The 27,067-nt window shown below is 49.3% G+C and overlaps 1 protein-coding gene across 7 annotated transcripts in view; it reads right to left on the bottom strand.

Moving 5' to 3' along the window:
* The window catches only part of ARHGEF1 (Rho guanine nucleotide exchange factor 1), an 891,302-nt gene that overhangs the window by 50,159 nt on the left and 814,076 nt on the right, over nucleotides 1–27,067 (bottom strand). The window lies entirely within an intron of this gene.

The raw sequence follows: 27,067 nt of genomic DNA on the forward strand, positions 1-27,067 counted from the left end.
AGGAAACTAGACTTGCTTCAGTGTGTTCTCAGATTTGCTCAGGGTACACCTCCGATCCCATTTGTATGCTTGCTGCCCCAGGAGTAGCTGTACTGGGTGCCTTAGGGGCTTTGTTATGGGGGCAAGCTACAGTTAGGTGTCCTGACTTCTTACAGTTATTACACCAGGCCTTTAAGGGATCAAAGTTCTTCCCCCTATATGGTTGGGGCACATAGGGAGTAGTTTGGGTCCCACCCACCTGAACAGGTTTTTGGGGCCCTTTGGAAGACTCAGACTTTTTATCTTGGGGATTCTCACCACCTTTCCCCTGGGGAGGTTTTGGGACCACTTTCTTTTGGTCACCCCCAGTGGCTGTCTTGGTCACCCTAGTCTTGACCCAGTGGTCTGCCTTCTTTCCCAATTCTTGGAGAGAAATTAGACCTAGGACTTAGACCTAGGTCTACCAAATGCTGATGCAACTTTTCATTTGTGCAGTTACTAAATATATGTTCCTTCATGAATAAATTATACAATCCAGTAAAATCCTGCACACCATGTCCAGCTAACCAACCATCCAGTGTCTTCACTGAGAAGTCTACAAAATCAATCCAGGACTGGGTCTGGGTTTTGTGAGCCCCCTGAATCTAATTCTATACTCCTCAGTGGTGAATCCAAATCCCTCAATCAGAGCTCTCTTCGTGAGGTCATAGGATCCTGCTTCTGGCCCAGAAAGGGTCAGAAGCCTGTATCTGCAGTTACCAGAGAACAGTTCCCACAGGAGTGCCCCCCAGAGAGGTTTCCTTACTTTTCTGATGTCACAAGCCCTCTCAAAGGCTGTGAACCATTTGGTGATATCATCACCTTCCTCAAATTTAGGGACAATCCCTTTGGGGATTTTAAGGTCAGAAGTTTCCTCCCTTATTTTTATTATTGCTGCCACCATTGATGGGTGCTAAACCCATCTCTCCTTTCTTTTTCTAGAGCCAGGAGCCTGGACTCTAGCTCTAGTCTTTTGGCCAGCCTCACAAGGCTGTCCTCTTCACTGGTGGGTCCCCCCCGTGTTCTCTCTGGTACCAGAGCCACCTGTGTAGTCTCTAGGTGCCCAGATGCTAATCCTTGGATTGGAGGGTATGGGTGCCCTCTCCTCCCTAGGGAATAGCATGGGGGGGGGGGGGTTATTGTCAACCACCTCTGCTTCCCTTTCCTCATCTGACTGGCCATCACCATGTTCAGATGGGTGGTCCTTAGCATACTCAGCCAAGAGCTCCTGGAGCCCAAATTTGGTTGGATGCAGGCCCATTGGTAAATTTTTAAGTTTGCATAAGGACCTCAATTCCTTGAAAGACAAGTGTAAGTAAGGTGTGAGGTCGAGCTCCTCCACCAGGTCCATGTTATTATTATCACTAACAGCTGGGTTTGTTTGAGACATTCTATCCTGACACTTCTAACCCTCTACCCTGACTATAGTGACTTATTATTCTAAAATTCTAATGGGACTTCAGCAAGGCCCTAGCAAGACTTTTAGTAATTTTGGAAAAGACCAATCAGAATTCTAAAGGCAATTTTTAAGAGTTCTGTCGTGTGATCAGATGGTAACCAAGTAGTCCAACAAATGCAAGTTTGTATCCCACCGCTGATCCACTAATGTGAGAACGTGGCTCTGTATATACTGTTCCTTAATAGGTGCAGGGTGTACACAGTCCACAGTCCCCCAGGGTTTGACAGAGGTTAAAGTTAGATATAACCTTACTCTCTAAAGTGGTAGCTTGGTCGAGCAGTAAGGCAGTATCAGAGGACAGTGTAAAGCATTTGTTGTACACACTCAGTCAGCAAATGGTCTCACACACTCAATAACTGAACTCTAGGCAAATGGTTTATATATAAAAAATATATACTTGTTTTATTTTAGAACCAACACTTGGATTTAAAATATACTTTCTCAGCAGGAGATGTTTCATATAAATACTTTTGCAATATGCAATAGACTTTTGTAAACAGTTACAAGTGGTTGCAGTAGGCAACTCTATTTCTAAACACAACAATACATTGAGCTCAATGGTAAATTCAAGTTATTTGCAACAGATAACTTTTTAGATTACTTTTGGAATTCCAGGACTGGATCCTAGATTCAGTCCTGGGTCAGTTCTCAGAATCAAGTGATGAAAGTCGAATTAATTAGCGTAATGATTTTTAAATAATATTTAGCTATTTTAAAAGTTGACACTTAGAAAATATTGCAGAGAAAACAGTCAATGATTCCCTATGGAAGAAAATTCAGGTTACAGGTACAGTATGTTCTCGTTACTTTTGTAATCCAGTACTGGGTGCCTAGACTCAGTACTGGGACCTTTATCCAAAACAGGTAAGTAATTACGTTTTCAGATATTATACGATTTTTGAAGAATATTTAAAGATTGCAGAAATCGACACTTAGAAGAAATCTCACAGAAAAACAGTCAATGGTTTCCTATGGAAGAAAATTGAGTTAAGGGCAAGTACAGTTGTAGGTAGTATAGAGTCAGTGCTGGGCTCCAAGATCCAGCACTGGGAGCTCACCTAAGAGCAGGTGAGTAAATTCGTTTTTGTCACTCGGCTGATTTTTGGTGAATATTTGAAGATTTGAAAAGTCCACACTTAGAATAAATTTCAGGAAAAAGCCAGTCAATGTTACCCTATGAGGAAAATAGAGTTTGCGGTTTAAGGGTAAGTACTCGACTGGCAGAGTTGAGGTTCTGGGCACAGACTCAGGGGTCTCCCAGGGTCAGGTGGGTACAGTTGGTTCACCCTCAGCGACTCTAGGGCGGCCGGGTGCAGAGAGAGTTAGGCCCAATGTTATCCTATGAGGGATAGGGGGGCCTTGTTTGGTGGCTGCTGACTGGCAAGCCACGCGGCTGGGGGAGCTGGGCTCCTGGTCACTTACTCAGGGCAAGTGGGGAAGTAGGTAGGTGTAGAGTTTTCACTGCCAGGGCCACTCAGGCGGCTGGGTGCAGAGGGCTTTTGAGCCTTCGGGCGCTCAATGGATTCCAATGGGAAATCTCCGGTTTAGAAAAAGACTGCGAGCTCGGGGACGAGGACTCTTCAGGTGCCACCACCACTTCGAGAGGCAAATTGGGTAGTTGGAGGATAGGTAGGTACCCCGGGATTGGGCACAGGGGGCTGTGGGGCGCCGCGTGCAGGGGTGCCTTTAGGTGTCGGGAAATCTTACCCTCTGTTGATCGCGGTTGGGGGGGCACCTTGTTCTGAGGCTGCAGGCTTCTTCAGGAGTGTCGAGGGAGGTCCTTGGGTGCCGGACTCGGGGTCACAGTCGCCGTGGGGTCGTCCTCAGGGTCTTTGTTCACTCCGGCACTGGCCAGGCTCGGCTGGTGCAGAGTGTGCTGGGTTCGCGGTTCCGGGCTGCTGCCAGGGGTTAGAGATAGGTTTCGATTAGAGCCTCTACTCATGGGAGTCCCAGGGGCTTAGAGCCAAAAAGTTGCCAGGTCCTCCGGGGTTGGTGAGGTTGCTAGCCACAAGTGATGCCGGGCTGGAGCAGGAGCAGGTTCGAGGGTCGACAGGCCGGTAGGGCTGGGGCCAAAGCAGTTGGTGTCTTCTACTTTTCAGCAGCTGCAGGGCAGGTCTTCTTTCTTCTTGCTCTTCGTAGTTTTGAATCTGGGGAAGGAAGGTTCAGGGTGCCCCTAAATACTAGATTTAGGGGCGTTATAGGTAGGTGAAGGGCAGGGACCAATGGGTCTCTGTCCTGGGGTGGGTACACCCCCTATCCTGCCTCTCTCCTGTGGGAGGGGGGCAGTAGCCTAGTCCTGATAGGGTAGGGCTCCTCATCTTCAAGATGGCGAGAGCCCGGAGATGTGCTTCACCTCGCCTCCCCCACCTGAGGGGTGGGGTTGGCAGGCTGGCACATCCCCTGTCCTTATTTGGGGTTTCCGGCCAAAGCTTCCCGCCAGAGTGGGGGGTTGCAGGGGCCTGGGGAAGCTCACAGAGGCGGCATGCCTTTGAAGCTTCCCCCTGCCCATCCTGGGGGAGGAGATTTAGCACCTCGCCTAGGATGTGCATTGTTGCAGGCCCAGGAGAGCAGGGGCTCTCCTACCCAGGGGTCCAGCAACATGTCTGCTGGGTGGCAGCCTAGGCAGCCTCAGAGCAGACGTGGATTGGAGGTTAGGTTAAAGGGGGCACCTGTAAGATGCCCTCTGGGGTGCTGGGTACATTAAATCCCACACTGGCATCAGTGTGGGTTTAATGTGCTGAGAAGTTGGATACCAAACTTCTCAGTCTTTAGTGTTGCCATTACGGTGCTGTGGAGCTCATGTTTGACGAGCTCTCAGCACCATGTACTTTTAAATGGCAGCACTGCACTTACAGTGCCCAGGAATGGACCTGGGCACTGTAGGAGCACAGGGCTCCTGCTCCTGTGCCCACACCATTGGCATAAGGCACCCAGCTAGAGGGGTGACTGATGTATGCCATGGCAGTGTAGGTGATGGGCATGGCACACAGGGATGTGTGCCATGTCGACTTTGTTTTTGTCCTGCACCCAAACACTCAGCCTGCAGAGGCAGTGTGTGTTTAAGGGTACAGGGCCTCTAAGGGTGGCACAAGGAGTGCTGCAGCTCTTAGAGGCCTTCCCTGGTCACAAGGCCCTGGGTACCTAGGGTACCATTTACCAGGGGCTGACATGTGGCCAGGGTTTGCCAATTTGGGTTTGGTTTGTTTTAGGGAAGGAACATAGGCCCTGGGCACCTGATTGGCAGGAGCCCAGGGTACACTCAGTCAAAGTACATTCAGCAATTCAGCAAAAAGTGGGGGCATACCATGCAGGAAAGATGGCACTTTCTCACAATCAGTCCTCCTTTTCAGAGTCACTGTGGTGGTGATATGCCCAGTTTTTAGATAAATACAGCACTTTTTGTTTTGGGTTCGGTTTTTCGAGCGGATCGTCAAAACAATGCTTTTTGGGTGATTTGGAGCCTGAGGTTGTTTCGGCGCTGAAGGTTATGGTGTCGAAGATTTTGGGACCGGTATTTTCGGATTCGAAGTGTGTTTCGGTGCCGAGTGTTGAGGGTCGGTGCCGGGCTTAGATTTCAATCCTGAAGGTTTCGGCTCAGTGCCCGATTTGGCATGTGCTTTTTCGGAGCCAGAAGGCTTTTTTGTAAGCTTTGGTGTCCCGGGCCAGAAGGCGGGGCGTAGGGAAGCATGGTCTCGGTGCCGACCAGAGCCAGAGGGTGCGGGTTGGTCCACAGCCTTCTTTTTCGGTTGAGGTAGATTTCAGTGTGAGGGAGGATCTGTTCTTGCAGTACGCTGTCCCTGTGGGATGTCCTCATCCTGGTTGAAGCCGCACTCTGAAACGGAGATCGGTCCCTGTTCTTCCTTGGCCCCGATAGCATTGCTGGCATCTTACTCTGATTCAGTCCCAAAGAGGTCCGGAATGGAGCTTGTGTGCTGCTCTGCATGTCGAGCCAGATGGTCGCAATGCGTCTTCTTGGAGCGGAAAGCTTTGCACGCGTCGCAGTCCTGTTCACTGTGCTCAGGAGTCAAGCACAGGTTGCACTCTTTGTGTGAGTCGGTGCGCGGGTGTTTCGCGTGGCACAGGGGGCAGAATTTAAATGGAGTTCGTTCCATTGACTGCAGGTCGACCAGACGCGGGTAGGCCCGACGGCCTACCACGAGCTCTCCGATCGAAAGAGGATGTTTTGTCAGTAAACACAACATGCAAAGAATGGAATACGCGATCGGAAACAATACCATCGAGGTAGAATGTCTTGCACGCCGAGGGAAACCGACGGAAAGGTGTCGAACCGGAGCACATCGACTAACATCCGAACCTGATGGTGGAAAAAAACTATCTGACAATGGAGTCGATGCATGCACACTATCACCGAAAGGCGGAGTCACCTACCTCGTGACTGGAAAGACTTCCTCGAAGAAAAACAAAGTGCAAACATCCGGACCCAGCAATAGATGGCGATCTATGCATAGCATAAGATCTACAGCTCATTTGCCTCAAACATAGCAAATAATGTTTTGAACTGAAGCGTCTAGCGGATTGATTTGATTGTTATTGCAGTATATTACAAATCGTTTCCACTTTGCTGCATAGCATGCTCTTGTGGTAGGACGCCTAGCCTCTTTGATAATGTTCATGCAGTCTGGCGGAAGATTAAGGTAGCCAAACTAAGATTTCAGGTTGCAGATCGCAAGGTTGAGATGACTGGGATCTGGATGTCTTATCTCTCCATGGCTCCTAGTAAGAAGATTGCAAGTGAGGTGTAGTTTCTGATGCGGAACTACTGAGAGCTCCAACAGGGTTGTGAACCAGGGTTCTCGGGTCCACGTGGGAGCAACTAGGATCAGTGTCAAGGATGCCTGTCTGATCTTCCGAACCACTCATGGAATGAGTGGGAGAGGTGGAAAAGAGTAGGCAAATATCCTTGACCAATTCATCCATATTGCATTGCCCTTGGACAATGGGTGTAGATGTCTGGTTGCAAAATTTGGGCATTTTGCATTTAGGTTTGTGGCGAACAGATCTATGTCCGGAAAACCCCACAATTGGAAGAATGGGAGAACTTGAGGGTGGAGTTCCTAATCGTGGATCTGTTGTCTTTGACGACTGAGCAGATCTGCAATCTTATGGTTTATTCCTGGAAGATGTTCTGCAAGGAGATACATTTTGTGATGAATGGCCCGTCTCCTGATAGTCTGTGCTGTGACAGCTGGAGAGTGTGTGTCCACCCCTGTTTATGTATGTACTACATTGCTGTCATGTTGTCTGTACGCATTAGGACAGCTTTGCCTACGCTCAAGCGCTAAAAAAATCGCTAGCCGCTCTAGATGATTTATGTGAAACCACTTTTACTGCAGGGTCCACATGCCCGGAATTGTATGCGTGTGGAGATGAGCTCCCCAACCAGTGAGTGATGCGTCTGCTGTTAGCACCATCTGTGGAACCGGGTCGATGAAGGGCCGCCCTTTTGAAAGATTTTGTGTATTCCACCACTGCAGAGAGCAATGGGTGCGGCCGTCCACCAACATTAGATCTGATAACAGACCCTGAGCCTGGTTCCACCGACGTGCTAAGCACTCCTGAAGGGGACGCATGTTAAGTCTTGCGTAAGGGACTATTAGGATCCAAGACGCCATCATCCCTAGTAACTGCATGAACACTCGAGCTGGCAATGAGTGTTGAGGCTGAAACTGACCGAGTACAGTCTGCATGTTGCGGATTCTGGCCGGATTGGGGTAGGCCAAAGCATTTTGTGTATTTATTGTGGCTCCCAGGGACGCCTGTATGTTGGATGGCTGTAGATGGGACTTGGACAGGTTTACTGTGAACCCAAGATTATGAAGCAACTGCACTGTTTTCTGAGTGTGACGTAGACAGCTTTCTTGCGAGCTGGCTTTTACAAGCCAGTCGTCCAAATATGTGTGACGTGAATGTCTTGTCTTCGAAGATGAGCTGTGACTACCGCTAGGCACTTGGTGAAAACTCTGGGTGTGGTAGTTACTCCGAATGGGAGCTCTTTGAACTGATAGTACTGTCCTGCTACTACGAACCTGAGGTACCTGCGGTTAGCAGGATGTATTGGAATATGGAAATAGGCATCCTTTAAGTCCAGAGTGGACAGAAAATTGCCTTGTTGAAGGAGCGGGAGCACTTGCTGGAGGGTGACCATGTGAAAGTGGTCCGACTGAATGTATAGATTAAATTCTCGGAGGTCTAGTATAGACCTGAGAGAGTCATCCTTCTTGGGAATCAAGAAGTACAGGGAGTATACTCCGGCCCCTTGATATTTTAATGTGACTGGTTCTATAGCTCCTTTCTCTAACAGAGAGAGAACTTCTTGCTTTAGAAGGGTAAGATGTTCCTGTGACATTGCGCGTGACCTTAGAGGAATGTTTGGGGGAGTGTCTACGTTCCAGGCAGTAACCATATTGGATAATGTGTAAAACCCATTTGTCTGAGGCGATTGTGTTCCAGACACGGAGAAATTGGGAGAGACGTCCCCCGACAGAAGTGGAATGATCTGGGGTAGCGGAAGGAAGTCACTGCTTGTTGTTTGCGGGGGAAGTGCGTGTGAAGTTGCCTCTGCACTAACCATTGTTTACTCTAAAACCTCCTCTGAAATAACCTCTTGATGAGAGCGATTGGATGTTGCCCTTTTAAGAAGGAGGGATTTTCTGTGGAAATATTTTTGGAGCCACCCCTGTAAAAGGAGTGCCGAAAGGAAGCCCTATTCGCAGGTAACTGCAAAGCCTCCATGGACTTTGCGAACTCAGGGTCTTTCTTCATCTTTTCCAGCGAGGTGTCAACTGCTGGACAAAAGAGGTGTTCCTTATCAAATGGCTGGTTGAGAATGGAGGCCTGTACCTCAGGTTTGAACCCTGAAATTCTCAACCATGCATGTCTGCGTAGCAGTACGCTGGTGTTTACTGTGCGCGCTGCTGTGTCTGCTGCGTCTAGGATGCACTTGATGGAGGTATTGGAGATAAGTTTGCCCTCCTGGGTAAGATAATTTGCCTTAGATTTATGCGTATCAGGCAGAAATTGCAGAAGTTTTTCCAGCTCATTATAATGAGCCCCATCGTATCTGGCCAACAAAGCCTGAGCATTGGCGATGCGCTAGTTATTAGCTGCTTGTGAGGCTACCCTTTTGCCAGAGGCATAAATTAACTTGGACTCCTTGTCAGGAGGAGGGGCCTCACCCGTGGTCTGGTCTGTGAGTTAGCTCTCTTGCGAACATTAGAAACCACAAGAGAGTTTAAGGGCAGCTGACCCTTGATGTAGGCCGGGTCAGTAGGTGCTGGTTTATATTTCTTTTCAACCCTGGGCGTGATTATCTTGCCCTTACAGGATCTTTGAAAACCTCATCTGCATTGGCACTGTATGTGTAGTTTTTTTAGAGGAACTTAGGGTCTCAAACGAGAAATCTTCCCCTAAAGCCTCCTTATGTAGTTCCACCCCATGGTAATGAGCATCCCTGTTAAGAAGCTCAACGTAGCCTATATTGTCATCAGGTGGTGATTGCCTGGACGAGTACAAGTCAGGTTCAGTATCTGGGTGAGGTTTAGTGTCATGATTCTCCCGTGGGTCAACATCTTGTGGCCTATCCTCATCCCCATCCCCTTCATCCTGTGGGTCAGATGATAGTGGTAGTGGTGAATTAGTGGGTGTGATAAGTAATTGAGGATTAGTAGGTGAAGGAGGTGGAAGATAAGGTGGTGAAGGGTTAGAACCCACATTCCTTTTCTTCAGGGGAATGTGGCGCTCATCCTGTTGGCCCAGTTTCCTTTTTTCAGGCAGTTTGGCATGAATATGTTCAGTATCTGGGTAAATAAACAGTTCTTTCTGTTTCGGATCCAAAGGTGGAACTTCGGATCGAGGCTCTTTTGGCGGAGTCTTTTTATCTTTACTTGTCATTTTCGGTATCGAATGGTTTCAGCTATGAACTCTTCGGTACCGAAGATTTAGACTTTGACGAAGATGGAACATCGACCAGGACATGATTTCGGCGCTGAGGATTTCGGTTCAGCACCAGTATGTGGCCGACTCGGTCCCGAGCCGGAAGGCTTCTGTTTGTGTATTGGCGCTGTGCCCACAGGCGGGCTGCTCAAAACTTTTTCTCAATAACTTGCTCCTCTTCTTCCATGTTGGAGTTGGCTTCAGACACGGAGATATGTTCTTCTTTGTCGGCTCCTTGAGCTTCTGTTTCTTCAAGGTTGGAATCTTTGCTGAAGATGTCCGGTAAAGAGCTGCCTTGATGTTGCACTCGTGACATCAAGCCCGATGGTTACGAGGCGTCTTATTTGATCTAAACGATCGGGACGCGCCGCAGTCTTTTTTGTCGTGTTCCGGGGACAAACAGAGGTTGCACACTTCGTGCAGGTCGATGCGCGGAAAGTTAGCGCAACACCTGGGACAGAGTTTATATGGAGTCCATTCCATCGACTGCTAGCGAGCCTGGCGCGGGTGGGCCCAAGAGCCCTCCATGAGTTTTCCGATCGAAGATTTTGGAGTCGAAAGGATACGCAGAGAATGGGAAACGCGATCGAGAGACAATACCATTGAGGGTAGTGGATTGTCCGTTGAAGGGAACCCGAGAAACAGTACCGAACCGCAGCAATTCACATTCGAACACGATGGCGGAAAAAAACAATCTAACAATGGAGCCGATGCCCATGCACACTATCACCAAAAGAAGGAGTCACCTACCTCGTGACTGGAAAAGACTTCTTCGGACAAAAACAAAGTGCAAACATCCGGACCCAACACTAGATGACGAGTTATGCAAAGCATGTGATCTACAGCTCACATGCCTTGAACATAGTGATATTGGTTCAAAGGTAAGTACTTTGTTGTGGGAGTTGGTATTTTGGGGTTAGGCTCAGGGGTCCCCCAGGGTCAAGGATGCACTCCTGTTACACCCTCAGCGGCACTAGTGCAGCCGGGTGCAGAGTGCTGAGGCCCAGTGTTATCCAATGTGGGATAGGGGGCCTCAGGTTGGTGGCTGCTGACGAGCAGGCCACAGGGTTGTGGGAGCAAAGTTCTTGGTGTTAAGCTCAGGGCAAAGGGGGATCCTAGTTAGCACAAAAAGTGCACCCGCAGGGGCGGCTGGGTCCACAAAGGGGAAGCTTCAAAGCTTGCCGCCTTTGTGAGCTTCTCCAGGCCTTTTGTTGCTTCCAGCAACTGGCCCCCACCGGTTCTGAGCCCCACTTTGGGCAGGAGAATCGGTGGGAAAACCAAGTGAGGAAAGGAGGTGTGCCCACCTCTGCCAACTTCACCCCTCAGGTGGGGGAGGCAAGGTGAGACACAACTCTCAGTCCCTGCCATCTTGCAGATGAGGGGACCCAGCCAACCAAAGTGAGGCATATGCCCCCCCCTCCACCTAGTGGATGGCATAATAGGGGGTGTACCCACCCCAACGAAGGGACCCATCGGTCCCAACCTTTACTTATCTGTAACACCCCTAAATCTAGTATTTAGGGGTGACCCTAAACCTTGCCTCCTCAGACAAGAACCAACCAAGAAGAAGGACTGAAGAGCCGTGCTGAAACCATGAAGAGGATGCCCACTGACTTGGCCCCAGCCCTACCGGCCTGCCCCCACCTAGAACCTGCTCCAGAGTGATCCCAGTGTGTCCTGCAGCCAGCAACCTCAAGAACCCAGAGGCCCTGCCTTCCACAGAAAAGACTGTCTCCCGTGACCACCGGATTTGCTCGCCCACAGACTCTAGCTCCGGCCAAATCCACGAGTCTGCACCACTCTACACCCAGAGCCCACGGCCCGAGTACGAGTGGCCCAACACCATGAGGTCTAGCCGGAGATACTGACCCAAGTCTGGTGATCTCTGGCCTGCCTCGAATCTCCAAGCGAAGCCTGGAGCCTCTTTCTGGAGGATCCCCCCCGACCGTGACCGGAGCTGGTAAGAAAAACCTGATGCCTACAGACACACCTGCACCCAACGTCTTAAGGCCTTGGGTGTCCCAACTGACGGTGTCCCAGCATCACAACTTAACTCTTCAACTGGTGGTCACCTCCAGAAGATCTTCATCCCCGAACCTGCACTCTTTGTTGTAACCAGAGAATCCCCATTGAAATCAACAGGGCACCTGACTCCAAACCAGCTACTTGCACCCAGCCGCCCCTGCGCGCTACGGGTGCACTTTGTGAGCTAAACCGGTTCAACCTCTGCCCTGAGCCTAACACCAGGAGCTTCGATCCCACAACCTAGTGGCCTGCTTGTGAGCAGCGTCCAACCAGAGGCCCTCTTTACCCCATTGGATAACATTGGGCGTCAACACTCTGCACCCGGCTGTCCTAGTACAGCTGAGGGTGCTTTGAGAGTACATCCTTGACCATAGGGGGACCCTGTTTCTAACCCCAGAATACCAACTCCCACAAACATGTACTTACCTTTTAAACAATAACTCAATTTCCTTCCACAGAATTGCATTGACTTCTTTTCCAAAAAATTGTTTTGTGGAGTTTGTTTAGTATGACATTTTGAAAAACAGCAAATTACTAAAAACTGCTTACTTACCTTTTCTGTAGGAAATATCCCAGTGTGATATCTGGGAATATCACACTGAGTTGAAAAAGTAATCTAGAAAGTAATCTGTTAAGTAATCCAAAGTAATCTAACAGTAATTTCCACTGTATTGAAAGCATTTACAAACCTGTAAAAAAAAAAGTCATTTTTATTCAGCTTCCTTGTATTGTTTAACCTGCCTTGAAAAGTACCATATACACTTACCTGCTTGCTTGGTGCTAGAAAATAAATATAACTAAGGAATATGCTACTTACCAGTATGGATCTGTTCTTGGCATGTAGAGCTGCAGATCTACACACTTGTGCATAGATCACCATCTGGTGTTGGGCCCGGATGTTTGCAGTTTGTTTTTCCTCTTGGAAAGTCTTTGGAAGTCACGAGGTCAGTGACTCCTCCCTTGGATCGTATTGCGCATGGCCTTCGGCTCCATCCAAGAACAGATGCATACTGGTAAGTAGCATATTCCGTTCGAGGCATATGAGCTGCAGATTACACACTTGTGCATTGATTATATAGCAGTACCCATCCTTAGCGGCGACCATCGGTATCTGTTGCAGTGGTTTGAATTAATGTTTTGAGTACAGCCTGGCCCGCACTAGCCTGTTGCTTAGTTTGCACATCTACACAATAGTGTTTAGTGAACGTGTGCGGTGTTGACCACGTAGCTGCTTTGCAGATATCATCTAATGGGATGTTTCCAAAAAAAGCCATTGAAGCCCCTATTTTACGTGTAGAATGGGCTTTAGGGGGAACGGATAGCGTTCATTTTGCTTTGTGGTAGCAAATCTGAATGCATTTGACAATCCACCCAGCTATCCCTGACTTGGAGATGGGGTTGCCTTTGTGTGGTGGAGAGAAAGAGACAAACAGTTGTTTGGTCTTACGGAAAGGTTGTGTTCTCTCGATGTAGTAGAGTAAGGCTCGTTTGACATCTAGTGTGTGAAGAGCTCTTTCTGCAACGGTGTGTGGTTGCGAGAAAAATACTGGTAGTTCTACAGATTGGTTTAGGTGAAATGGAGAAATTTTGGGTTGGTACGGAGAACCACCTTATTATGGTGCATTTGTAGAAAAGGTTCTTGAATAGTAAGTGCTTGTATCTCACTGACCCTTCTGAGGAAAGTGATGGCTACAAGAAAAGCGGTTTTCCATGTTAAGAATTGAAGTTCACATTTGTGTAGTGGTTCAAAAGGAGGTCCCATTAGTCTGGTGAGAACGATATTTAGGTTCCATACAGGTGAGGGTGGCACTCTGGGGGGAATTATTCTTTTAAGGCCTTCCATGAAGCCTTTAATGGCAGGTACTCTAAAGAGTGAGAGATGTTGCCTGTTTTGTAGGTAAGCTGCTATGGCTGCGAGGTGTAGTTGAATGGACGTATAGGCTAGATTGCACCTTTGTAGGTGGAGTAAGTAAATGTAAATTTGATACTTGTATAGCGCACTACTCACCCTCAGGGGTCTCAAGGCGCTTGTACGAATATCGCTGTGGAACCCATCCTGGCTTTCCCTGTGAGGCGTCCACTCCTGGGCACCCCCAAGGTGGAGGCCAGGGATCCTTAGCGTTGTGGGGGCCGTTGTGGAGATTAAGCAACCTATTGCCCAGAGTTGCAGAGTGGGACTCCATGATTGGAATAGGCACCGAGGCGAGAATTATCAGGTCCGGGGAATTTTTTTGAGCCCAAGACCCGCCGAGGCGGGGAATTTAACCCTGGTCCCGGGCTAGACCTCTGCATCAGGGTCTGCCGCTCTAATCATTGAGCCACACTTCTCCACTCCCTAAGTAGCCTATGATGTGTTGAATGGACACATCTAGGTGATTGATGGTGTTGTTATGACAATAGACAACAAAACGTTTCCACTTGGCGGCGTAGCACGCTCTAGTGGTAGGGCACCTAGCTTCTTTTGATGACGTTCATACAGTCAGGGGGAAGTTTTAGGTACCCGAATTCTAGGATTTCAGGAGCCAGATCGCAAGGTTGAGCTGAGCTGGGTCCGGGTGTGTGATCTCTCCATGGTTCTGGGTTAAGAGGTGTGGAGAGAGGTGTAATTTTTGATGCGGTACTACCGATAGTTCCGGCAGTGTGGTGTACCACGGTTGTCTGGCTCAAGTTGGCGCTACTAATATTAGTATGAGGGAGTGCTGTTGTAGTTTGCGCACCACTAGTGCAATGAGTGGGAGAGGCGGAAAAGCGTACGCAAATCTGCCCGACCAGTTCATCCATATCGCATTGCCTTTAGACAATGGGTGTGGGTACCTGGCGGCGAAGCTTGGGCATTTTGTGTTTTAGTGGGTGGCGAAGAGGTCTATCTGTGGATGCCCCCACATTTGAAAGTACGGGTGAAGAACTTGCGGGTGAAGAACTTGCGGGTGAAGTTCCCACTCGTGGATTTGTTGTGTTTGTCTGCTGAGTACATCTGCCATAGTGTTTTTCTGGGGTATAGCCCATCTCCATATGCTCTGTGCTAGTTGAGAGAGCTGTGGAGAGTGTGTGCCGCCTTGTTTTTGAATATAATACATGGCTGTCGTGTTGTCTGTGTGGATTAGGACTGCCTTGCCTGAAATCTGTGTTTGAAAAGATTTTAGGGCTAGGAAGATTGCTAGTAATTCCAGATGGTTGATATGGAGTAGCTTCTGTTCAGGTGTCCATTTGCCTTGCATGGCGAGATGTAATAGATGAGCTCCCCAGCCGGAGAGCGATGCGTCTGTTAGTACTATCTGGGGAACCGGGTCCAGGAACGGTCGACCTTTGGAAAGGTTTGTGGTGGTCCACCACTGCAGAGAGCGATGGGTACAGGAGCAGGAGCCCTGTGCCCCTACAGTGCCCAGGTCCATTCCTGAGCACCGTAAGTGCAGTGCTGCCATTGAAGAGTACATGGTGCTGAGAGCTCGTCAAACACGAGCTCCACAGCACCATAATGGCAACACAAAAGACTGAGAAGTTTGGTATCAAACTTCTCAGCACATTAAACCCACACTGATGCCAGTGTGGGATTTAATGTACCAAGCACCCCAGAGGGCATCTTAGAGGTGCCCCCTTAAGCCTAACCTACAATCCACGTCTGCTCTGAGGCTGTCTAGGTTGCCACCCAGCAGACATGTTGCTGGACCCCTAGGTAGGAGAGCCCCTGCTCTCCTGTGCCTGCAACAATGCACATACTGGGCGAGGTGCTAAATCTCCTCCCCCAGGATGGGCAGGGGGAAGCTTCAAAGGCATGCCGCCTCTGTGAGCTTCCCCAGGCCACTGCAACCCCCCACTCTGGCGGGAAGCTTTGGCCGGAAACCCCAAATAAGGACAGGGGATGTGCCAGCCTGCCAACCCCACCCCTCAGGTGGGGGAGGCGAGGTGAAGCACATCTCCGGGCTCTCGCCATCTTGAAGATGGGGAGCCCTACCCTATCAGGACTAGGCTACTGCCCCCCTCCCACAGGAGAGAGGAAGGATAGGGGGTGTACCCACCCCAGGACAGGGACCCATTGGTCCCTGCCCTTCACCTACCTGTAACGCCCCTAAATCTAGTATTTAGGGGTACCCTGAACCTTCCTTCCCCAGATTCCAGATTCAAAAACTGCAAAGAAGAGCAAGAAGAAAGAAATCCTGCCCTGCAGCTGCTAAAAAGAGGAAGACAACAACTGCTTTGGCCCCAGCCCTCCTGGCCTGTCGACCCTCGAACCTGCTCCTGCTCCAACCCGGCTTCTCTTGTGGCCAGCAACCTCACCAACCCCGGAGGACCTGGCTACCTTTTTGCTCTAAGCCCCGGGGACTCCCATGAGTAGAGGCTCTACTCAAAACCTACCTCTAATCCCTGGCAGCAGCCCGGAACCGCGAACCCAGCACACTCTGCACCAGCCAAGCCTGGCCAGTGCCGGAGTGAACAAAGACCACGAGGACGACCCCACGGCGACTGTGACCCCGAGTCCGGCACCCAAGGACCTCCCTCGACACTCCAGAAGAAGCCTGCAGCCTCAGAACAAGGTGCCCCCCCCACCGCGATCAACAGAGGGTAAGATTTCCCGACACCAAAAGGCACCCGTGCACGTGGCGTGCCGCAGCCCCCTGTGCCCAATCCCGGGGTACCTACCTATCCTCCAACTACCCAACTTACCTCTCGAAGTGGTGGTGGCACCTGAAGGGTTCTCGTCCCCGAGCTTGCAGTCTTTTTCTAAACCGGAGATTTCCCATTGAAATCAATTGAGCGCCCGAAGGCTCAAAAGCACCCTGCACCCAGCCGCCCGAGTGGCACTCGCAGTGAAAACTCTACACCTACCTACTTCCCCACTTGCCCTGAGTAAGTGACCAGGAGCCCAGCTCCCACAGCCGCGTGGCTTGCCAGTCAGCAGCAGCCACCAACCAAGGCCCCCCCCTATCCCTAATAGGATAACTTTAGGCCTAACTCTCTCTGCACCCGGCCGCCCTAGAGTCGCTGAGGGTGTAACAACTGTACCTACCCGACCCTGGGAGACCCCTGAGTCTATGCCCAGAACCTTAACTCTGCCAGTCGAGTACTTACCTTAAAGCCGATAACTCTATTTTCCTCATAGGGTAACATTGACTGGCTTTTTCCTGAAATTTATTCTAAGTGTGGACTTTTCAAATCTTAAAATATTCACCAAAAATCAGCCGAGTAACGAAAACGAAATTACTCACCTGCTCTTAGGTGAGCTCCCAGTGCTGGATCTTGGTGCCCAGCACTGACTCTGAAAAATACTTACAACTGTACTTACCCGTAACCCAATTTTCTTCCATAGGAAATCATTGACTGTTTTACTGTGAATTTTCTTCTAAGTGTCGATTTCTGCAATCTTTAAATATTCTTCAAAAATCGTATAATATTTGAAAACGTAATTACTTACCTGTTTTGGATAAAGGTCCCAGTACTGGGTCCAGGCACCCAGTACTGGATTACAAAAGTAACGAGAACATACTGTACCTGCAACTTGAATTTTCTTCCATTGGGAATCATTGACTGTTTTCTTTGAAATATTTTCCAAGTGTCAACTTTTAAAATAGCTAAATATTGTTTAAAAATCATTACAGTAATTAAGTCGACTTTCATCACTTGATTCTGAGTACTGACCCAGGACTGAATCTAGGATCCAGTCCTGGAATTCCAAAAGTAATCTAAAAAGTAATCTATTGCAAATAACTTGAATTTTCCATTGAGCTCAATGCATTGTGGTGTTTAAAATAGAGTTGCCTATTGCAACCACTTGTAACTGTTTACAAAAGTCAATTGCATATTGCAAAAGTATTTATATGAGACATCTCATTCTGAGAAGGAATATGCTACTTACCAGTATGCATCTGTTCTTGGCATGTAGAGCTGCAGAGTTGTACACTTAGCATAGGTCGCCATCTGGTGTTGGGCCCGGATGTTTGCAGTTTGTTTTTCTTCTTGGACCGTCTTTGGAAGTCACGAGTTTGGTGACTCCTCCTTCGGTCCGTACTGCGCATGGGCTTCGGCTCCATCCTCAGATTGTTTTTCGCCAACAGGGAAATGATGGAGCGTAGTAATAACAGTGAGAAACCCATGTGTGTTGTATCTAAATAAGATGGACTGGAACGGATACAGGTAGCCGGGGAGGCGGGTGGGCGTGTACAACTCTGCAGCTCTACATGCCAAGAACAGATGCATACTGGTAAGTAGCATATTCCGTTCGAGGCATATGAGCTGCAGATTGTACACTTAGCATAGATTATATAGCAGTACCCAACCTTAGCGGCGACCACCGGTATCCGTTGCAGCTGTTTGAAAGAGTGTTTTTAGTACAGCCTGGCCCACCCTAGCTTGCTGCTGGGAGTGCACATCTACACAGTAGTGTTTTGTGAATGTGTGCGGTGTAGACCATGTGGCTGCCTTGCATATGTCATCTAAGGGTATATTCCCTAGAAAAGCCATAGAAGCCCCTAACTTTCTTGTAGAGTGGGCTTTAGGGGGAACAGATAATGTTCTCTTTGCCTTCTGATAGCAAATTTGTATGCATTTTACAATCCACCTAGCTATCCCTGATTTTGAGATGGGGTTGCCTTTATGTGGTGGAGAAAAGGAGACGAACAACTGTTTGGTCTTCCTGAAGGGTTGCGTTCTTTGTATGTAATAAAGCAACGCTCTTTTCACATCTAGTGTGTGTAAGGCCCTTTCCGCAACAGATTGGGGTTGCGAAAAGAAGACAGGTAATTCCACTGATTGGTTGAGGTGGAAGGGGGTAATGACTTTGGGCAGGAACTTCGGATTAGTTCGAAGTATGACCTTGCTGTGATGCATTTGTATGTAAGGTTCCTGTATGGTGAACGCTTGTATTTCACCAACCCTTCTAAGGGAAGTGATAGCTACAAGGAAAGCTGTTTTCCAGGTGAGAAATTGTAGCTCACATTTGTGCATTGGTTCGAAGGGCGGACCCATTAGTCGTGTAAGGACCAAATTTAGATTCCATACAGGGGAGGGTGGTGCCCTGGGAGGAATTACTCGTTTAAGGCCTTCCATGAAGGCTTTAATAGCGGGCACTCTGAAGAGTGACAAATGCTGTCTGTTTTGTAGATAGGCAGCGATCGCTGCTAGGTGTAGGCGTATGGATGAATACGCCAGGTTACACCTGTGAAGATGGAGCAGATAGCATATGATGTGTTGTATGGATGCATCTAGAGGGTTGATTGTATTGTTACGGCAGTACATTACAAATCTTTTCCACTTTGCGGCATAGCATGCTCTAGTGGTAGGACGTCTGGCTTCCATGATGATGTTCATGCAATCAGGGGGAAGGTTAAGGTACCCGAATTCTAAGATTTCAGGAGCCAGATCGCCAGGTTGAGCTGAGCTGGGTCCGGGTGCCTGATTTCTCCATGGTTCTGGGTTAGGAGGCATGGGGAAAGGTGCAGTTTTTGATGTGGTACCACTGATAGTTGTAGTAGCGTGGTGTACCACGGCTGTCTGGCCCACGTCGGAGCTACCAGAATGAGTGTGAGGGAGTGCTGTTGTAGTTTCCTGACCACTAATGGAATTAGTGGGAGAGGTGGAAAGGCGTATGCAAATGTGCCTGACCAGTTCATCCATATCGCATTGCCCTTGGACAATGGGTGTGGGTATCTGGCGGCGAAGCTTGGGCATTTTTTGTTTTCGTGGGTGGCGAAGAGGTCTATTTGAGGATGCCCCCACTGTTGGAAGAATGGGTGAAGAACTTGTGGATGCAGTTCCCATTCGTGTAGTTGTTGAGTCTGTCTGCTGAGCAGATCTGCTATGGTGTTTTGTACGCCTGGAACATGTTGTGCCAGGAGAAAAATGTTTTGGGGAATTGCCCATCTCCATATGCTCTGGGCTAAGCGGGAGAGCTGGGGAGAGTGTGTCCCCCCTTGTTTCTGTATATAATACATCGCAGTCATGTTGTCTGTGCGAATGAGGACTGCTTTGCCTGAAATCTGCTTTTGGAAAGATTTTAGGGCTAGAAAGATCGCCAAAAGCTCCAGATGGTTGATGTGGAGCGTTTTTTGCTGTGGCGTCCATAGACCTTGCATTGTGAGGTGTAAGAGGTGCGCTCCCCAGCCGGAGAGCGATGCGTCCGCTGTTAGAGTCACTTGGGGAACCGGGTCCAGGAACGGCCGTCCCTTGGAAAGGTTTGTGGTGTTCCACCACTGCAGAGAGTGATGTGTGCGGCCGTCTACCAACACCAGATCCGTCAGCTGACCCTGGGCCTGGTTCCACTGTTGTGCTAGGCACTCCTGAAGTGGACGCATGTGGAGTCTTGCATGGGGCACTATGAAGATGCAAGACGCCATCATCCCTATGAGCTTCATAAACACTCTTGCTGGTAGAGAGTGTTGAGGAAGGAATATTTTGCGTAAGGCTAGAATGCTTGTGATTCTGGCTGAGTTTGGATAGGCAATACCTTTTGAGGTGTCTATGGTGGCCCCGAGATATTGCTTTGTGTGAGATGGTATGAGGTGGGACTTTTGGTAGTTCACCGTGAAGCCTAGCTGATGAAGCAGTTGGATGGTGCTGTTTGTATGTTGCACGCATTGGTGGTAGGACGCGGCTTTTATGAGCCAGTCGTCTAAGTAAGGGAAGACGTGAACATGTTGACGTCTGAGGTGTGCTGCTACTACTGCTAGGCATTTGGTAAACACCCGTGGTGCAGTGGTGACCCCGAAGGGGAGAACCTTGAATTGGTAATGTTGCCCGTCCACCACGAACCTGAGGTATTTTCTGTGAGAGGGGTGTATTGGAATGTGAAAGTACGCGTCTTTCAGATCCAGTGTTGTGAGAAAGTCTCCCTGGCAGAGGAGTGGGAGGACTTGTTGTAAGGTGACCATGTGAAAGTGGTCTGAATGTATGTAGGCATTTAGAGGCCGGAGATCCAGAATGGGTCTGAGGGTCTCGTCTTTCTTTGGGATTAAGAAATATAGGGAGTAGACCCCTAGATTTCGTTGATTGTCGGGTACCTGCTCTATAGCGTGTTTCTGGAGGAGCGAGAGTACCTCTTGTTTGAGCAGTGTGGAATGCTCTTGGGACATTGGACGGTGCCTTGGTGGGATATTGGGTGGGGTAGATGTTAGCTCGAGGCAGTACCCTGACCGAATGATTTGGGTCACCCATTTGTCCGATGTTATGGACTCCCATACGTGGATAAAATCTTGTAGTCTGCCCCCGACCGGAGTGGAATGGTCTGGGGGGAGCGAAGGGGAGTCATTGTGCGGGTGGGGTGGCAGAACGGGTATTGTTGGTTTTGCCCCTGCCCTTATTGTTGTTGCCTCTGTAACCACCTCTTTGGTTGCCCTTTGAAAAGGTATTTTGAGGAGGGGATTTGTAGGAGGTAGAGGCATTATCGGTGGAGGAGCCTCTACCTGTGCCACGAAAGGACGAGCGTCGAAAGGAACGCTTAGAGGCTTGGGTCTGGAGCGCTCCCATAGACTTCGCTGTGTCTGTATCTTTCTTCATTTTTTCGAGCGCTTCGTCTACCTTTGGGCCAAAGAGTGTTTGCTGGTCAAAGGTGTGATTAAGTATTGATGTCTGGACCTCAGGCTTGAACCCTGATATCCTGAGCCAGGCATGGCGGCGAAGCAGGACACTGGTGTTTATGGCTCTAGAAGCAGTGTCTGCTGCATCGAGGGCACACTTAATGGAGGTGTTTGTGATTAGTTTGCCCTCCTGTATCAGGTCATGAGCTTGGCGTTTGTATTTCTCTGGAAGGTGCTGCATAAGAGCCTCTAATTCATCATAGTGTGCTCTATCATATCGCGCAAGCAGTGCTTGTGTATTTGCAATGCGCCACATGTTTGCAGCCTGGTAGGCGGTGCGTTTACCAGACGCGTCCAGAAGTTTAGATTCCTTGTCTGGTGGTGGGGCATCTCCTGAGGATTGGGAGTTAGCCCGTTTTCTAGCTGTGGAGACAACTAGGGAATCTAGAGGAGCAGGGCCCTTGATGTATGCAGGGTCTGTGGGTGCCGCCTTGTACTTCTTCTCTATTCTAGGGTTTAGTACTCTGGCTCTGACAGGGTCTTTGAATACCTCTGTAGCGTGCTTGGTGACACCCTTAAGCATGGGTAAAATAGCAGTGGAACGATCTTGTAAATCAAATGTATCCAGTAGGAAGTCTTCTTCCACTGGTTCAGTGTGCATGTCCACCCCATGGTAGTGTGCTGCTCTCTGCACTAAATGGTGAAACCCTAAGGAGTCCTCTGGAGGAGACGGCCTTGATGGGTATAGGTCGTCTTGAGGTACATTGGGTACATCAGGGTTATTATAATCCTCCCATGGATCTGGGGTCCCTGGTGGAGTGGAATCCATTGGGGCGTCCCCTGGGTCATTGTCCGGGTCCCCGTCATCCGGATCTGGGGATGGGGCCGGATCGTAGTGAGGTAAAGGTGGAGGGGGTGGTGGTGGGAGGGGGGGTGGCAGTGGGGAGGGTACTCTAAGGGGAGAAGTAGCTGAGTCCCTCTTTTTGGGTGGAGGAGGAGGAGCCGGAGCCTCAAGGCGACGCTTCTTAGTAATCACAGTCAAAAGGCCAGTCTTTGGATCTCTGGACAAAGTCTTTTGTAAAGGGTCTGGTGTAAACAGAGCCAATGGCGCCGAGTCGTCTGTCGGCACCGGCGATTTCGGAACCGGAGGTTTCGATGTTCTGTGTACGCCATGCTTTTTGGAGGTCTCCGTGTGTTTCGGCGTCGAATGCTGTTTCGGCGCCGGAGCGTCGGTGCCGACCGATTTCTGTTTGTGTTTGGTCGGCGCCGAGTGTCCAGGCTTCGGCACCGGTGGTTTCGGAGTCGAGCTGGATTTTGCAGGCTTCGGTGCTGAGTGGTGTTTATCGGCACCGGGCGTCGGCTGGCTCGATCCCGAGCTGCCGTGAGACTTTGAGTGCTTCGACACCGGGCCCGAAGGTGGGGTGATCGAGGCTTTGGTTTTGGTTTTGCCCAGGCCGGCAGGCGAGGGAGTAACCGGAGTCTCTTTGGTTTTCGGTGCGGGGCTGGGAGGGGGTATTGTACTCACGGCCCGCTGTCCTGGTGTTACGTCCTCCCGGTCGGAGTCGTCGGCCTCGGAAGCGCTGACGATGTCTTCTCCCAGTTCGGTGTGTGTCTGCCCCGAAGCTTCGGCGTCGTCTCCGAAGATGTCCGGTGGAGCTGTCGAGGATGAGTGCGCCATGGTGCGTCGAGCCCTTCGATCTCGGATCGTTTTCTTCGATCGAAAAGACTTGCAGGCGGGGCAGTCTCGAGCCTCGTGTTCTGGAGAGAGGCAAAGGTTACACACCTGATGGAGGTCGGTGTGGGGAAATTTAGACCCACATTTTGGGCACTTTTTAAACGGAGTCCTTTCCATCGGCCGGGACCGGAGTCGCGGAGGGCCCGAAGGCCGGTGTCGATGTACGGGATGGAAAAAGTGCCGCTTCGAGAGATGAAGATGATGAGGAACTCGAAGAATCGAGGATTTTCCGTCGAGGCTGGAACCGTAGAAGTTCGAAGCCGGAGCACGAAGTATCACATCCGAGCCCGATGGCGGAAAAAAACAATCTGAGGATGGAGCCGAAGCCCATGCGCAGTACGGACCGAAGGAGGAGTCACCAAACTCGTGACTTCCAAAGACGGTCCAAGAAGAAAAACAAACTGCAAACATCCGGGCCCAACACCAGATGGCGACCTATGCTAAGTGTACAATCTGCAGCTCATATGCCTCGAACAGTATATTTTGAGTGTTGGTTCTAAAATAAAACAAGCATATATTTTTTATATATAAACCATTGGCCTAGAGTTCAGTTAATGAGTGTGTGAGACCATTTGCTGACTGAGTGTGTCCAACAAATGCTTTACGCTGTCCTCTGGTACTGCCTTACTGCTCGACCAAGCTACCACTTTAGAGAGTAAGGTTATATCTTACTTTAGCCTCTGTCAAACCCTGGGGGACTGTGGACTCTGTACACCCTGTACCTATTAAGGAACAGTATATACAGAGCCACTTTCTCACTAAGCTGCAAAACATATCACAGATAAATGTACTCTACTTAACGGAAGCAGAGGAAGGATGGATGAATGCCAAACACCATCATCTGAAAGCCCAAATTATCTACGACTAAAAAAAGGTTTATCATTGCGTTATCTTTTCAAGTATCTACCTTAATGTTCTATTTAAACTAGGGTGTTTCTTGCAAACAGCTGAGATTATGCAACTATTCCAAATCATTTCACTTCACAAACCAACTTATGCTTTTTCTCTTGAAACTGAAGTATTACTTTCAAACTTTGCTGGTAATAAGTTCCACCTTGGGATCGCACATGGTTGTCGTAGCGTAGAAAGGGTCGTCCTTCTAATCTTATTATACAGGATGCAAACACTTGACAGCAAAGCTAACCGGGCACTTTGGAGCTCAGATCATATAGGTTTCTGCGGTGGCTGTGGGAAAAGGTAGTATTTTCAATAAACTCATCTAGCTTCACGTGAATCCCCAGTTTGTTAAAGGAGTGTGTGTTAACCAAGTGCATCACTATGGGTTCTGGGGACAGATTCTTCACATGTGGGATCTGGAGGAAGCTACATCCACCCTTTCCACGTATGGCAGCTTTGCGAGGAAGCCTAAAAGTGCATGTGATAGTGCTTAAAAAGCACTCTCCCAACTGCATTCGAAAGATTTACCAGTCTACAAATTAAAAACATGTGGCATACTAAGAGGCTACCAATGGGGAGCCTGTAATGCTGTCAGAGCTCAAACATGGCCTATTTTATGGCTCCTATGTGTGTGCATGTGATAGACTTTCATGGACTCTACGTATGTGTAAGAAACTGGCTCTATGTATACTACACCAAAATGAGGTGTAGTGTGTATAGAGTCCAAGTGACCCCAGAGATAGGCAGAGGTTAAAGTTAGATAGAACCTTACTCTCTAATTGTGGTAGAGTGGTCAAGCAGTAAGGCAGTATCCGAGGACAGTGTTAAGCATTTGATGTACACACTCAGTCAGCAAATGAATTCACACACTCAAGAACTGAACTCTAGGCCAATTACGTTTCTATAAAAATATACTGTAGTTTATTTTTAGAACCAAGCACGCCTGGTACAGGTAAGCATTAAATACTTTCAGTAATAAGTTACTGGATATATAAGTTTTAAAATGCAACAGAAATTGTACTTTGTTTGATTTACAGGGAAGCAGTAGTATGCAACACTTAGCAAATACAGAACGTTGGAATGAATAGGCTTTTTCATTAAATTGCAGGTAAGTTAATTTTTACGTTACTTTTCTAACTCAGGGCTGGATACCTAGATTCAGAACTGGGACATTTACTAGAAACAGGTAAGTAAACACGTTTTGCTTATTTGTGCGATTTTTAAAGAATATTTTAGTTTTCAAAACTCCACACTAAAACTTTTTGGAGAAAAAGTGTCAATGTTATCCTATGGAAGGAAAACAGGTTAAGGGTTCACAGGTAAGTAATCGACTGTGGGAGTTAAGGTTCATGGGTTAGACTCAGGGGTCTCCCAGGGTCAGTGATGCTCTGTTGTTGCACCCTGAGCAGCACTAGGGCGGCCGGGTGCAGAGTGTTGAGGCCAAATGTTATCCAATGGGGGACAGGGGGCCTCCGGTTGGTGGCTGCTGGCAAGTAGGCCACTGGGTTGTGGGAGCAAAGCCCCTAGGGTTAAGCTCAGGGCAAATGGGGAAACAAAGTAGCACAAAATGTGCACCCTCAGCGGCACTGGGGCGGCCGGGTGCAGAGTGCTGTTTCGACGTCAGGCGCCCTGTTTTCAATGGAGAACCTCCGGTTTACAAAAGCACTGCAGGCAGGGAGACGAAAGTCTTCTGGATGCGACCACCACTTGGAGATGTAAGTTGGGAAGTTGAGGGTTGGTTAGGCACCGTCGGTTTGGGCAGACAAGGCCGTGAGGCGTCGGGTGCAGGGGTGCCTTTTGGGGTCGGATCTTCTTACCAGCTGCTGGTCGCGGTTAGGGGGGTCTTTCCGGATTTAGGCTGCAGGTGTCAGCTGGAGGCTTGAGGCAGGTCAGGGGTCGCCGGATTTCGGGTCAGGAACGCCGGGGTGACCTCCTCGTGGGGTTTTTCCACCGAGCTTGGGCCAGGTTCGGCGGGTGCAGAGTGGGCTGGATTTGCGGTCTCTGGCTGGTGCCAGAAGCTGCAGTTTGAACAAATCCGGTGTTCACAGGAGATGCAGTCTTTAGAAGTGAAGGCAGGCAGGTCCTCCAGGTTTCTTGAGGTTGCTGGCTGCAGGACACACCAGGATTTCGCAGGAGCAGGTTTGAGGGGGAGACAGGCCGGTATGGCTGGGGCCAAGTCAGTGGGCATCGTCCTCTTGTTAGCTCTGCATGGCTCTTCAGTCCTTCTTATCTTGTTTCTTGTCTGGATCTGAGGAAGCAAGGTTCAGGGTGCCTCCGAAATACTAGATTTAGGGGCGTTACAGGTGGGTAACGGCAGGGAACAATGGGTCCCTTCCCTGGGGTGGGTACACCCCCTATCGTGCCACCCTCCAGTGGGAGGGGGACAGGAGCCTGTCCCTGGTTGGCTAGGTCCCCCCATCCTCAAGATGGCGGGGACTCAGAGTTGTGCTTCACCTCGCCTAATCCACTTGAGGGATGGAGTTGGCAGAGGTGGGCACACCTCTTTCCCTCACTTGTTTTTCCCGCCGGCTCTCCCGCCCAAAGTGGAGGGTAGAACCAGTGGGGACCAGTTGCTGAAAATAGCAAATGGTCTGGAGAGGCTCACAAAGGCTTTGAAGCCTCCCCTTCGTGAACCCTGCCCATCCTGGGGGAGGAGGCTCGGCACCTCGTCCCAGGATGTGCATTGTTTCAGGCCACTGAGAGCAGCAGCTCTCAACCCAGGGGTCCAGAAGGAGTAGTTTCTTTTCTGTAACTCCAGTTCTGTAGTAGGGGTATTTCTGTTATAGTCCTAAGCGCCCGCCCTCCTCCCCGGTGGAGAGATAAATGTTAATATAAGGAATGCTACAGGTCTGGCGTGCTACGCCTTCAAAAAGAACTGAAAGTAAAAGGGACCTGCTGTGCATTCTGGGATACTGGAAAAGTCCTGGAAAGTTTTCTTAAAGGCACAGTATCCTGTTCTGAGCCACATAATGGCAGCCTATGGGGCTTGTCTGTCCATTCCTTCCTCTCTATCATTCCAGAGGCTTTTGCTGGAAGAGGCAGGTTTTTCTCTGTGGAAAAAGCTGGGCAGGCAGTGCTGTTGGTGGTTGTTGGTGGAATTTTCTAGTTGAAGTACTGGACAGTGTAGCCTGTGGATAAATGCTGCATTATCTGTCTTTGAAATTCTCTCTTAAGTGTAGATGCAGGTCTGCATGGCTTGACAACTTAAGAGATTATTTTTATTGCTCCGGGGTCCACGCACATGGGCGGGACAATTCACTAGATTATGACTATACACAGAGATCCCCTACTACAGAAACATGTTTGTTGGTGGCAGGCTAGGCAGTCACTCAATCAGGTCACTAGAAGTTGGTCGAGTTTCAGTGGGCATCTCTAAGAAGCCCTCTGTTGTGCATTTTACATTAAATCCCACACTGGCATCAGTGTGGGTTTAATGTGCTGAGAAGTTTGATACCACACTTCCCAGTCTTCAGT

This window comes from Triturus cristatus, chromosome 7 (genome assembly GCF_964204655.1).
Source record: "Triturus cristatus chromosome 7, aTriCri1.1, whole genome shotgun sequence".
NCBI lineage: Eukaryota > Metazoa > Chordata > Amphibia > Caudata > Salamandridae > Triturus > Triturus cristatus.